Source organism: Mytilus californianus, unplaced genomic scaffold (assembly GCF_021869535.1).
Source record: "Mytilus californianus isolate M0D057914Y unplaced genomic scaffold, xbMytCali1.0.p SCAF_6, whole genome shotgun sequence".
NCBI classification, from domain to species: Eukaryota; Metazoa; Mollusca; class Bivalvia; order Mytilida; family Mytilidae; genus Mytilus; species Mytilus californianus.
The window spans coordinates 24,375,655-24,390,896 of NW_026262712.1; the positions used below are offsets into that span (position 1 = coordinate 24,375,655).

The window sequence follows — 15,242 nt, forward strand, 5'->3', positions numbered from 1 at the left end:
AGATATAAATAATTATAGGTCACAGTACAGTTTTCTACAAGAGAAAAATCCATACCGCAAAGTCAACTATAAACTGTGACACTGACGAAACAGTACAACATAAGAACAAACTGTTAAATATAAGTTGCAAAAAGAGCGGTAAAAAGCAAAAAAACAAAAAAAAACAGAAAAAAACAACAACATCTAAACAATTGATGCAAAGCACTGATACAAGACTACTTATATTTATTGAAAGCTAGTTCAAAGCCAATTACTACTAATAAACAAATTATGTTCTCCCAGACTAAAGAATCAATAATACAAGTGAGAGGTTAAGCTAGCTTTAAAACCACGTTTAATCTACCATTTCCTAAACATTTTCAAAAACAAAATCAGAGTTAGTACCGATAAACACAATATTTTAAGATTTTACTACGGTCAAGACGGTGTTAAATTGAAAACCTTTAAGAATAAGAGTATTCAAGAGGATCAATGAATTTGCATGGATTGTATCTTCATTTACAGGCTCTATAACCAAAATTACCGTAAAACTTATGATATGACATATCATCTTCTCTTAAATGTATTTATTTTCGTGTTAGAGTATATGCATTGGACTAGGAAGTGAAATGAGAGAGACATCTAATGAAAAGCAAAAAGAAAAACAACAAAAAAAACAACAAAAAAATCAAATACTACTTATAAACATATCATGTTCTCCCAGACTAAAGAATCAATCATACAAGTGAGAGGTTAAGCTAGCTATAAAACCACGTCTAATCTACCATTTCCTACATAAGGTAATGTATACACCAATTCAGTAATATTACCGTTGTTCGCCATTCGTTTGATGTGTTTGAGCTTTTGATTTTGCCATTTGTTTATATAATTATGGACTTTCCGTTTAGAATTTTCCTTGGAGTTCAGTATTTTTGTTATTTTACTTTTCAGTACAAAACCAACGGCTTTAAATCGAAGACATCAGAAATAATCTGAGATATGTTTCAAAAACAAAATCAGTGTTAGTACCGATAAACACAATATTTAAAGATTTTACTACGGTATGCAAAGGATCAATGAATTTGCATAGATTGTATTTTAATTTACAGGCTCTATAACCAATATTACCGTAAAACTTATGACATGACATATCATCTTCTCTTAAATGTATTTATTTTCGTGTTAGAGTATATGCATTGGACTAGGAAGTGACATGAGAGAGACATCTAATGTAAAGCCAAAATAGAAAAAAACTGAAAAAAATCAAACGATAGCTTTTTTTCAATTACTGCTACATGTTTAACTGCCTCTTGTACATGCATGTAATCCAATATCTTTCTGGTGTATACAAATGTTTCCTATCAACATGTTAATCTTTCTTAATTTCTTATTTGATGTCTGCTACATATCTTTTATGAAATAAAAAACCAAAACAAAAGAAAAAAACCCACAAAAACGTTAGATAATTCATAAAGTGTACTTGCGTTGCAATCAGTTAACAAAAAAAAAGCAGCAGCAAAGATATGATAGAGAGTAAATAATTTAGCCGAATTCAAATATTGAAATGTAAATTGTGCCAATTGTGTGGATTGTCATAGATGATAGTTCACTTAAGAATAATCAGTATACGTCATTCCTCCAGGAAATCCAGAACTGTCATCTTTGCTTTCACCATATCTCTACAACCCAAAGCGACGGATAGATCGATGAGATATCGTATGTGCACCCGCACTAGTACTATAGCTAACAGTTGTGTATGTAATTCCGGAAATCGTGTTATTAAAATGTGTAACTGCAAAGACAATGTTATGTTCAATTTGAAAACCGTCTGCACTACCTGACGAGAATGTCATACATACATAACTATTTGACTTTACCGCGCCAGGCACAATAATATTTTATGTAGTTTTATATTGATTAACTCTATATACTGTCATCATGTAAGACTCCAACTTTCCGGATTCTTTTGGATAACTCATTACTAAGACACCTTTGTCTGATTTGATAACAGACACCTCAGAATCTTCGAATTCGTAAAACTCTTCTTTCTGGACAGTTACGTTATATTTTGCATGCAAAGTAAAGATTTGTAATTCCGTAGTGAGAGGACAGGACACCCGAACAACTTGGATACGTCGACCATTAACAGTTGGAATTATAAAGTTATTGTCGAGTTGATTAGTCGATAGAATCATTTCAGTAAACGTATTACAATTAGATCCACTTATTATTTCGTTACATTGATTACCTGAAATAACACCCACAGGTTTTGAAGAAGTAACAATTGACCTAGAAAGATCGAATCCGTGTGAAATCTGAAAAGTTTCTAATTCTGACAAAACTACTGATAGTGTATCACCATTTATAAATTCTGTTGAATTGAACGTTAGTTTCGTATTATTGCGTAAGTTCAATTTTATTTTAACATGTGTTGTAGTATTTGATGTTGACACTATTCCAATCACACTTCTAGAATTTACTGAAGGTTTAAATACCTTGAAACTAGACACAATGTAAAAATTTGATAAGAACTGTGAAGGAATAGCTAAATATCCGTCACTTTCGCCATCATGTCGACTAAAAACAAATAAAATAATAGGTACAGATGCAAGGATGTATACACCTTTTCTTTCTTTACCGCCTTTATTAGCTACAGAAGATGATAGATCAAACGTGTTTTCTCCTTTAGACAAAACAATTGGCTGATTATTATTTCCATGTATTGAGAATATATTTGCAGTTCCTGGATACGTAGCAAATATGTAAACCTGTGGAGCATCGCGATTAGGGTGATGTGTTTCGATGAACATGATATAGTATTCGTAGTACCCAGTAGCTATAAAATAATAAAAAAAGTAAGTAATACAGTTTCAAAAAACAAATATTTATAAAACAAACAAATATTCATTGGAGTGCCAAAATACATTTTTTTCTCAGTTTACGAAATAGTTTTTGCATATTCTTTATTGTTCTGTTTATATGATTAAAACAACTACATTTTTAACGATTGATTTCTGTTTCTTTATTAAGGTGGGGAAATATTAGTTTCTAGATTAAAGATATTCAACAGAACGAGGTCACAGCAATTATGGAAAGAAAATGAGACAGAGGATGGAACAAATGTAAACTCGAAGTGTTATGATTGCTATTAAAAAGGAGGACACATCAGATATAAACATCTAAATGTTACTTGCTACAAAAAAGAATATTTGTAAACATATAATTATATTCCACATAAAGTCGACATTTGATTATAACAGAGGCTCGAAGTCAGAATAATGTGTCTGGTATTGTTACATGTCCTCCTGTGGACCCTGTGAACTAGCCTGTTTAACATCTGGCTGACCATGTAGGTTAAGTACAAAGAAAGGTCTATAAATGTATCGCATTATTAGATTCTAGTCCTAAATATATGAGTTTAATTTGCCACTGAACAATTCATAACCATTCATCATCGATATCATTATCATCATCTGTTTTGAAAAGTTTATACTGAAAATGTTAACATAAAGCGTATCACACAAGTAAGAGTGTGGTGCCATTCAGCGTTTTCAAGCTCATCATGACTCTTTACAAAGTGCACCCGCAAAGTATTGAAAAATATCGTGTTGTTTTATCATTTCCTTTGTTGTGTATTCAAGGTATTGGTGTGAGGATATTTATTGGGTTTTCTGAGAAAGGTTTAGTACGTACAGTTACCACATGGTTACATTATTCAAGTTTTTTGTTTTGTTAAAAATGACGATCGTTAAATATGTTGGAAGAAATCAAAATGTGTTTTTCTTAATTAACTTAACCATATTAGCATCTTTGTGTAATATTCATTTGAAATGATATGCATTATTAGTATAATGATTGTGAAAATATTTTAACTACCCATAGATTTTGAACTACTTCTTGTCGTAGCAACATATGTTATCTTATGCGTAGTTGTAACTAAGGTCATCGATTCATGCGTAGTTGTTACGACGGTTGCCAACTCAGGCGTGGTTTTAACTTTAGTTGTCAACTCAATCGATGTTGGTTTCATATCTGTCGTCTTTTGTGGTATTAATGATGTTGTCGTGAAGTCCAACAGACTTCCACAGTGGGTATTGCATAGGTCTGTGGAACAGCACTTTGAACACAAAACTGATCTCTTTTGTTTTAAACCATGGGAACGCTTCGTCTGCCAACAATCGGTAATCTTCCACTTAAGGCTTGACATATCTGTATTTGAATAATAATAAGATACCATGAATATTTGCTCGACAATCCTTGGATTATAAAATACAAAAACTAAACAAAATGTCACAAAGCCACTAGGTACATTAAGCTATTAATAAGCTTAAGTTATAAAAAGAAATGTTTCACATCAGCTATCATGTACCGTGAATTATCCTATTTTCCTTTAGTTAAAAGAAATTCTAAAGAATAGTATTATTGTGTGTTTACTTACGTGTACATTCTCACAAGAAGTTTTAAAATGTTTTATGTTCCATCGGAAAGAAAAGTCAATGCATGAACCCGTAATTGCATATCTTTGTCTACATGATTAAATAAAAATTGATAATATAAATATACAAAAAGACATATATCATTTTGTTGTTTTCTAAGTGTTTAGACAAGGAAAATTCGGTTAATATGGTATTAATTCTCTGTGTGCAACGCTAATATTGTTTTAATCCCATATTCCTAAAATCATGTATCGTTAGCCACTTGAGACGTTTGATAACATGCCAATAAAAATTAAAAAAATAGTAATCAATTTTTGTTTTTGCAAATGTTCACCTGTTCATTAGTTGTGGAGAAGTTTGAAACAATATATAAAGGCAGCAGTAGTATACCGCTGTTGGAAAACTCATAAATCGATCGAGATAAAAACAAATCCGGGTTACAACTAAAACTGAGGGAAACGCATCAAATATAAGAGGAGAACAACGACACAACAAAAACACAACATGAAAATGTAACACACACATTTATTGTCCAATAAAAAAAAAATAAATGCAAATACCTTACAAAATATCTTTTTCACATGATAACACTCAGATTGATGACATAGATGTATTTCAAATAGGGATGGGCACGATTACTGTCAATTCTAATCGACTACTTTTTATATGTAATCGATTAAACGATTACACCTATTAATGTGTGTAATCGATTACAATATATGTATCTCATTTACTGAACTAAAATATGAACGCATTAGTTCATTGTCAAGATGACTTTGTAACCTTTCTTAATTCTTTGATCATCACATTACATTATGGACCAAAGGTTTATCTATTCCCAGATAAAACCCAATTTCGTATTGATACTATTCTTGAATGTTACACATTATGTTACACTACTGACTCAGTTTAGGATAAAGGTTGGCGCCTGTTAAAGAAGTTTAAACCCTCTGCATTTTTAAGCACCTGTCCTAAGTCAGGAGCCTGTTGTACAGTGGTTGTCGTTTGTTGGTGTGGTTCATAAGTGTTTCTCGTTTCTCGTTTTTCAAATAGATGAGACAGTTGGTTTTCCTGTTTGAATTGTTTTGCACTAGTCATTTTGGGCCCCTTTATAGCTTGCTGTTTGGTGTGAGCCAAGACTCCGTGTTAAGGGCTGTACTTTGACCGATAATTGTTAACATTTTAAACATTGTGACCTAGATGGAGAGTTGTCTCATACCACATCTTCTTATTTATATTTAAGAAATTATAACACAATCAAGCTGTTTCCTTCAATGTTTATGTAGTACATAACATTACTTAAGATATTTTCTATTTTTCATTTATATGTATATTAAAGATCCTTAAGTATTTTCAAGTATATTATGTCATTCATTCTGTTTTAAAAGCTGGAAATACAGTATTGTAATTTGTCAGGGAAACTGATGGAACAAAAGGCAGCTTTGAGGCAAAAATAAAGTCGACCGTTTAATTTTGTCAGGTTTTGTGGACCTTCTTCTTTTCAGTATTTCTATTTATTCATTGTTTCTAATTATAATAAAATTAGGACACCTATTTGACTGTTCGAAAGTAATCTTTGAAAGAATTTTGTAGTTTTAAAGGTAGATAGATAGATAATGTCATAAGTAATAAAAGTGTGAATTTTCTCCTCACTACTACAGGAAAAAGAGAGGCGAAAGATACCAAATGGACATTCAAACTCATAAATCAAAGATACACTGCCAACGCCATGACTAAAAAGGAAAAAATCAAAAGACAAACAAACAAACTAACAAACTAACAAGCAGACAAACAACAGTACACAAAAAACCAATATAGAAAACAAAAAAACTGAGAAACACGAATCCAACCAAGATGGAATGATATCAGGTGCTCCGGAAGGGTAAGCAGATTTCCTGCTATACATGTGGCAGCCGTCGTGTTGCTCATGTCAGTACAAACCTGGTGATAAGTTTAATCGGTGGGTCACATTCGTAGAAAAGGGGACGGCATAGTATCATCTGTGAATCAGATATTCCATAACGGTCGACCAACTTGAGATGCCGGCCGTAACATTTACGAAGGGATGATTTCAACTTCATTAATTGGATCTCTTGGTTCAATAGCTTCCTTGTAAGCAGTAACCCATTATCAAAGAAATCATGATAGAAAATACAAGCCTTTTTTTGATTATCGTATCAACTGGAAGCTATATGATACGTATGCAGGCGCTGCTGGAATGAGGCTTCAGAGAAATGGAACGTTCACAATGGGGAAGCTGAAATCATTTCTGTTGTCGCAAAGTTTTGTATTCTACCGACCCTCATAGCCAATGTATAGAGGTAGGTCAAGATATAGGGCAGACTTAACTGTTTCATTAATCTCAAGTTCGATGGGATAGATGCGTTCAACATAGTCACCAGATTCCGAATTATTTAGTGAGAGAAGATAGGTAAAGTTGAAACCGCTTTTACTTGAATATCACCGCTAAGACAACAACAACGAAAAGATCGCCCTTTAAAGGTTTATGAATTATCATCAACAGTTTTAATTCTATCAAAATTTAAGTGGACTAAAAAGTTGCACCACCATTAACAACAAACATGAAAAAGTGTAACTGAAATGTTTCCAAAATGAATGATCAGCTTAATACAAAATAAGTATAATAGAGGTTCATTACCTCAACTGCATATGATCAGGGAGACGTCACGCAAGGGTATATCATAGTTTTATATGACATGTATGACAAATCCAAATAAAAATATGCAAACATAAATAATCGGCTAACAGGTTCTTTTCAGCTGGTCAGCAAATAAAGAAACAAAATACATTACAAAGTTGCTTTGCAAGTTTTATTATACCAATAAATAGTTTTATTCAATTTAAAATAAAGTTTGATGCAATATCAATAGGAAATTTTATCTAATACCAATAGGTTGTTGTATTTATCAAAATATTAGTTTATGAAATTAAGGACGAGGTCGTGGGTGGCTCTAACTTGTCCTTATATACGTTTTTGTCTGTTTTGATATGACATACGTCGTCTGCTGGTGTGTATTGAAATAAAAAGGCGGACGGCTATAGCTAATGTTGTATTTGTTTTCCGTTGATTGAAGAACAACCTGACAACGAAGCGATACGATCGGTTGAATGTATCAAAAATTTAAAAATTTGAATAGATTTACCTACATTAGTGCGACAAGAAAGATCCATTCTAAGTTTGACATTAAAGGAGACTGCATATATACTGCATATGAATCAAAAAGGTTAATGTATTTGAGGTTGTTGTGGAACACTGATGGATTTTTATAATTTTGCATCATGTTCTATAATATAGGAAATTCGCACTTATTGAGACAAAACATTTGTTGGAACTGATGTTTTTGGTACTGCAGATTGCTATATATCTGCGTCGAAAAAAATAGGAGTAATTTGAACGAACTAACGCAAATCTTCAAAAAAAAACTTTTTTTATTTACATTAAGCATCTGAGACTGCATTACTATTTCTTTTATTTTATATCTGTGCCTTACTCATTATTGAAATTTCGCGTCTGTCAATATAAGTAACAGGGATATTAAATCATTATATATAGACTAACCACAAATTAAATGAAGCATCAATATACATAGTTTGAAACATTTTAGTCATCTTTTCTTAAACGTCAACTATTTTCCTTTACTTTTATAAACGACGCATCATTGTTTAATTGTACACTTTAAACTGTCCTCTAGTAAGGTAGTTCACTTCCCAGTCTAGGCTAATAGATTCAGACTGCAATGTTTTATTTCCTTGCGAAACTCTGTTCGTTTGTCTTTTTATTTACAAATAAAAAAGGCTGACCATTTTTCAATTTCCTCAATTTTATATAGTGTGATAATCAGCATTATGCCATCTAATTTGACAGTTTGTACATCTGAAAATATAAATAAACCTATAACGAAAAGCATTGACACAGGTATATTATGTCCAAGAGGAGAGTCTCCAGTCCTCTCTTTAGCTGTCTTTAACTTTTAGAGCGTTGCTTTTCATACTTTAATTTTAGTAATTTCGTCAGAATTTTACAAAATTCTTAAAATATATTGTTCTATATAGTATTGTGCAAGCGATTGATTCTTTATATGCACAAACTTATCGTTTTGTATTGTGAATCTTGGGTACAATTATCACCAGTGTATACTTTGTCATAATGACAAAATAATATAATTGACGTTAACATTTGAATGAATTTTCCTTCATTAGTGCGACAAGAAAGATCCATTCTAAGTTTGACAGTAATGAAACTGAACAATATTATGGTATTTCCCAAAGAGATTGAGGGAGCAGGATTGCTTATTTATACTAAAGGACGTACGTCCATGCAAATTCTGGTTAAATAAATAATATGTCATTAAATAAAAAAGAAGCTACTGATTTTACAACAATTTACCGACTAGTTTTTGAATACTTATCTAACTAATTATCTGGTATTCGAAGTGTTACGTTATAGTATTTTAAAATACGACTTTTAGAACAAAAGAAAATAATTACATAGCATACACATTTCTTACGATTCTGTTATTTTGATTGGCCAATGCACTCTAAATTTATATATCATTTCACGTTAAAAGGCATTATCTATGACTGCACTTGCTATATTATTAATGTTAATACAATGCACATAAAATCACAAAAAAAACACCCTGATTTAACACGTAATTTTATAGCTGTGGTATCAAATGTAATAATAAGAATGTACTGGTTCTTTTTGTTATCTTATACAGTTGTAAAAGCGTTGAATGTAAGACTAGTGTTGCTATGAAGCGCTTCCACGCTTAGTTCAAAATGGGATTCGATCGACGCTTTAAAACCCCAATACAATTTAAAAATATGTTACATTCATGTCTTAGATGAAATAAAACAAAATGCATAGAAGATAGTCCAGCACACTATCAATATATGGAAATTGGTGACACTTGCTTCTGAAGGCTTTTGTAAATTGGATGTTATGCATTGTGTTTTCGAAAACGATTATTGCTGAACATCAATCACAATTTTGACTATGTTTTGCTAAAAATGCATTGATAACTTCTGCAATATAATTTATGATTTAAAGTATGTATTTTCTAGAGAAAAATTGTGCAATAATGGTTTTTAGACATAACTAATTAGTTTGATATTTGTTTTTTTTTTTTTTTTAATAAACTTATGGTATTTTCTAAAAGTTTTGTCGCAACTCCTTAGATTAAAGAATTCCATGTAATCTAAAACCAAACAAACACCTTCTTCCATGATATTCTGTACTTACTTTTGATTATCGAAGTGACGTAATGGACTTGTTTTCTAACATAATGATATAAACAGATAGTCTCACACTCCCTCTGTATCTTGTTGTCGGTCAACCGCTGAAAAAAAGCGGAAGATACACCATTCTATATTTAAGTAAAATTATAAGACAAATTAACATTGTAGTCTATGCTTTTGTTTTGTATAAGAAAGGAGTGAAAGATATCAAAGAGACATTCAAAACTCAGGAAGAAAAACTCCGTGGTAATTATCGAAAGACGACCATTTCACACAATACGACATAGAAAACAAAAGACTGAACATCGCAAACCCTACCAAAACAAAGGGAGATTTCAGTTGACACATCATGTTGCTTATGGTAGATACACATTCGGTGATAAGTTTGATTCCGAGAGTGAGTACGTGCATTTAAAAAATCAATTATGACAGGATCATTTTACTTGTGATAATTTTACTAACACCTCTAATATACAGATACTGTATATCTGTTACATTGTTATGTAATTGAAAAAGTGCAGTACACACAGAACGTATAATTTGAACATGTTAAGAAAACATAATGATAGTAGCAAGTTCTGCCAACCGTATGATCTCAACCTTGCAATTTAAAAATTAACAAATATGGCATCAATTTGAGAATTTATGACGTGACAACCTCACTTATGTACGTTTATGAACGCAAACAGCTACTAATGTTGCTACATATTTTCATATCCAGGGCGTGCTAATGCTTGGATTGTACGTACCTGATACATATAGAACAAAACACTTATTGCTTGACTTCATCACGGTAAATTATTAGGTGAGCCCAAAGGTCGAACCAGATATTATATCATGAAAAAGGCCGTGTATCAAAACAAAAAGTCCTTTATTGGTTTAACATGTAATTAATAAAGAAAAATTACTTGAAAAAAGTGAAAATAACAAACGAACTACTTTATTGCGTCGAATCGCGAAAAAAATATACCTAACGTCAGTATGCATCACGTCATTCAGAATCTAGTCACAGTGTAGTACACATGGTGTACCTTTACCAGAAACATGGCGAAAAGAATGAAACTTGATAATTCTTTTAACGTTTCATTATTTCTTTATTTTGTGTAGGTTTCTTTCCCATAGCAGATTGTGATACGATCCGAATAATCATACATTAATTATAAAATACCACTTTAATAGAATATTTGATATTGTTTTAGTAGTTGTAAAATCTTTAACTTACTTGATCATAATCAGATTGACAATCTGTTTGAAAATCATATTTTTCTTTTCTTTGTAAGTTCTGTAATCATGTCGAAGGAAATTCCTGTGTAAAAACATAACCACTATCAGTTATTCAAATTTGAACAACGAGTCTTTGACTGTTGTTTATCGTTTTCTTGCAAGATAATGTAATTTGTTTCACACTGAACAAGGAATATTGAACATTGAAGGCCCACAATATTCTGTTATTGTTCATATCTTTGTTCTTTTGTCGATGCGTAGTTCTGACATTGGCATTTATTCCAGGTCTCTATATTGTTATATTGTACTTCCAAAAGTATTATACTCGTATTGTTACTGATAACAAGATGTTTGCAATTTTATTTGGTATAACTTAATGCCCACTGATTTAATGCGTTAACCATGTAAACAAAACCATCCGTTAGCTGACTATGCGGTATGGGTTTAGTTAATTGTTAAAGACCATACGGTGACCTATTGTTGTTTAATTTTATGTTATTTGGTATATGGTGGATGTCCCATTGGCAACCATACCCCATTTTGTTATTTGTATCTATCAATTATAATATAATAATTTGGGCTAATTCCAAATGAGACAACAACCTAGTGAATCGCATCCATCTAGATGTTAAATCATTCATAAATCTATAGACGTTTTAATGTGTTTTCAGAATTTTCAAGCTTTAAATAAGTCAAAGATCGGACATTTACCATATCCAAATAAAAATTGTACCCTAAAGACGTGTCAGGCTAAGGACAGACACATGTACATACAGCGTTGTTATATTTTCTTCGATCTCAAACCTGCCGATTTTAATGTTGATTATTTTTTGTATTGTTATTAAATTTATTTTATCACATGTACAGAATTTCATCATAAGACATGACCCACTGAAGATGAACTTTTTATTTACAGAGTGTTTAGTAGTAAACTTTCTTTATTAGTAAACAAAAATCAAATCCATCTAGAAAATAATATTTAACAGTTAATGTAAAAAAATAAATCATATTGAACTTATCCCCAGCGAAAATAGATTAATCAATTATGTTTTTGAAAAATAGTGTTTTCCAAATCAACTGAAATTCATTGTATACTGTATTCAAAACAAGACAACTCTAATAACATACACGATACAAATTTGTCATCACCAGATGCGCATTTTGACAATATATGTCTGTTCATCGATGCTCAAACTTATTGAATTAAAAAGGTTAAAGACAACCAAAACCAACCAATAATTCATGTTAGAATGTTGTCCATTAAAGATCAAAAGAAATAACTTTATCTTAAAAAAATAAAACTACCGTATCATTTTGAATGGCAATAAGAGTGTTATAATGTAAAACTAATTGTAAAATAAAAGTCTGCGTACTGTCATTTTATAACCAATATGCCCATTTCGATGCATTTTATAATAGCATTCATGCATAGGCGCAATGCATCTAATTCTAATTTTAAATAGTTGACGTATACGCGTTATATAAACTAACATACTATAAATTTCAATAAGATAAAGACAGTTATATGTATGCTCATGCTATATTATAAAGCAAAATGACAGGCTAATCAATTCGATCGTTATTGAAAACAAACTACTAGTATACGTACTCACCCCGTGTATTTTGAATTCAAGAGTCCTAACAACCATGTCGGAAACGATGATGCAAAGTCTAGATAATGAATTACAATGGATACAGTTACACGATTTTAGTATATTATTCTGAAAGCACCTGCACAGAACGTCAATGCAGAAGCATAAAAAAGAAAATGTAGTTTTGTTTAAATGAGAAATTTTGGATTGCTAATCATAAAATGGATACCAAACGGACTGGTTGAATAACGGTATAGTGCATGAACTAATTACCTTTATATATAGCAATAAAGATTGGAAATTCTAAAGGACCTTGCATTTGGTCTCTGGTGGAGAGTTTTCTCAATGGTAATTATATCACAACTTCTTATCTTAATATTGTAGGTCTTTGACATGCTTGTTTTGATATATAATTAACGTACTAATATCGATGCTTTTTTAAATAACGTATTTTTGTATCATTACAAGTAAATGAATTGTTATCAGCTAATGTTGATTGCTGCATTTTGACAAAAAGTCTACGGTGCAGGCAGCGTTTTATATGCCATTACAACTATTTCCGGGTGACTTGATTTCAATCAAGATGATGACTATGTGATATCTTTCACATAAGTTTATTTCTTCAAGTTTATATATGCGTGTATTACTTCATAAGTTATTTCTTTCTGAATAATTTTTCTTCTTGCTGCATGGATAAAAGTACATATATACTTTTAGTACAGTATAGTTTGCAATCGCAGGTAGGATGCGGTTAAAGTAATTCAATATTACTTCAAATTTCTTGATCAATTTTAGGTCGCAATTTGCCCATTTTTAGATCTGGTGTTTACTTCAAAATCTATGCATCTTCTTCTTGAGTCGTTCCTGTATTAAAGTCGATCCATTCATACTTCGGTGAGATGCGTTAAAATGAAATGAAAACCATTATTGATCTAACCTAATTAAATGTTTCATTTGTTTTGGCTGTGACTCTCGAAACTTCTAACTTTGAAAGAAAATACTCCTTAAACAATTAATTAATAACTGTTCAGCAAATATGGAAATATGTGTAGTGATTTGAATTTTGAAACATACTTATAATTCTTTTAGAAAACCGGTAGTGGCACAAAAGGTCTGAATGAACGTGATAATAGTGTAGTGACTAAAATTAAAGAAATGTATTATTACTTACCGCATGTAGAACAAAATTAAAATACCGTTGTATTTCATTTAAAACACTAAAAAACAAACCTTAATGTACAGTTTTAATGATCCTCAAATGTTATCATAAAACGAACACAATACTTTTTGTAACTATATTACATGTTTCTGATATAAGGAAGTCAAATTCTTAAACAATATTACTTTAAATATACTTACTGAAGTGTATACATACACTTATTGATTTTAAATAAATACAGTACTTTTCATTGGCGTTTTATGTTAAACAAAAGTATAAAGCTGCTGTTATATTAATAGCTAGAAGAGTTAAAGTCGATAATACAAAAGCAAAAAGAATTATATGATTGACAAATATTTAATAAAATTGAGTACTATAAAAAAGCAACAAGCAATTTGCAGTGATTCTGTTAAAAATAAATATAGCAATGCTAAATTTATTTATACAACATACATAAAAACAAAATTCAAAATATGAATACATAAGTTAGATAGTTTAAATTCACCCTAAGTTAACTATTTCACAGTCTTATGAAATCAAAGCACATACGAAACGTCACAATAAACTTGCAATTGATAAATTTTACATTTTGTTTTGTCGTGCATTTTTGGCCTAACCGTTTATTACATGTAATTATAATGGATATAACTACTAGACGAGTGTTACATCTTTGAAGATCGAACATTTTACTTCAGTTAGATATCCCTTTTTATATAATGTATCAACCTCCTTTTGTTTATTTCAAAGTTAATTTTAGTACATTATCAAACAAATCCTTAATATGTTCTTCCTGGTTTATTTCAGGGGTTCGTATTGCTCGATGTTGTTTTGACTGTTGTTTATTTTTTTTACTTTTCTGTTTGTATGTCTTTCTTTGACTTCTGGATTTTGTTTGCGTTGTTGGAACCTTTAACATACAATGTATTTATTTTATTTTTCAAGTTGACATCATCAATAAGAGTTCACTCCAAAAGCATGCATGAGTCAACTTCTGATAATGCTAATCGTTGTAGTAAAGGCTATTTACATACCTGTTGTTTTAAACACATATATGCTATTAATATCCCTAGTGTCGGTATATAGAACAGTGGGTGCTGATTCTTTTGATTTATTCCTCATAATTAACTGTTTGTTATTATCAGCATAGAAAATGTAACTACCAAATAAACCCATAGCATCGTATTCATTAGAATGAAAATGTGTTGAAATGATTGTTTTAACATCAGAACCATCCAAATTAACTGATTTTATGTCACCATCGGAATTCATCCAATACAGTCTTTGTTCAGTCAGGTCTAAAACATATTGAAACAGTTTCTTAAACGCTTATAATTATTTATTCATCAGTTAACAATATATAGCTGTACAACGTTCAGTTAAATAAGGAATGGACTATCCACTCTTGTTGCATTATGCACGCATATATTTATATTTATCTATTTGTATATCTTTTTATTTATTTATTTATTTTTTTTTTTATTTATTTATTTATTTATGTATTATTTATTCATCATTTTATTTATTTATTTATGTATTCATATATTTCATTGATCTATAGATATAATGCGGCTTAATGTTATTTCAGCGTAA

The 15,242-nt window shown here is 30.7% G+C and overlaps 1 long non-coding RNA gene across 1 annotated transcript; it reads right to left on the reverse strand.

The window, feature by feature from the left end:
- Positions 1 to 7,401: 7,401 nt before the first annotated feature.
- On the reverse strand, positions 7,402 to 10,954 carry LOC127706118 (uncharacterized). Its single transcript, XR_007984232.1, has 3 exons — positions 10,900 to 10,954; positions 9,682 to 9,778; positions 7,402 to 8,310 (listed from the first exon to the last, which is right to left on the reverse strand). It is a non-coding gene; the product is annotated as an uncharacterized LOC127706118 (long non-coding RNA).
- Positions 10,955 to 15,242: the final 4,288 nt, after the last annotated feature.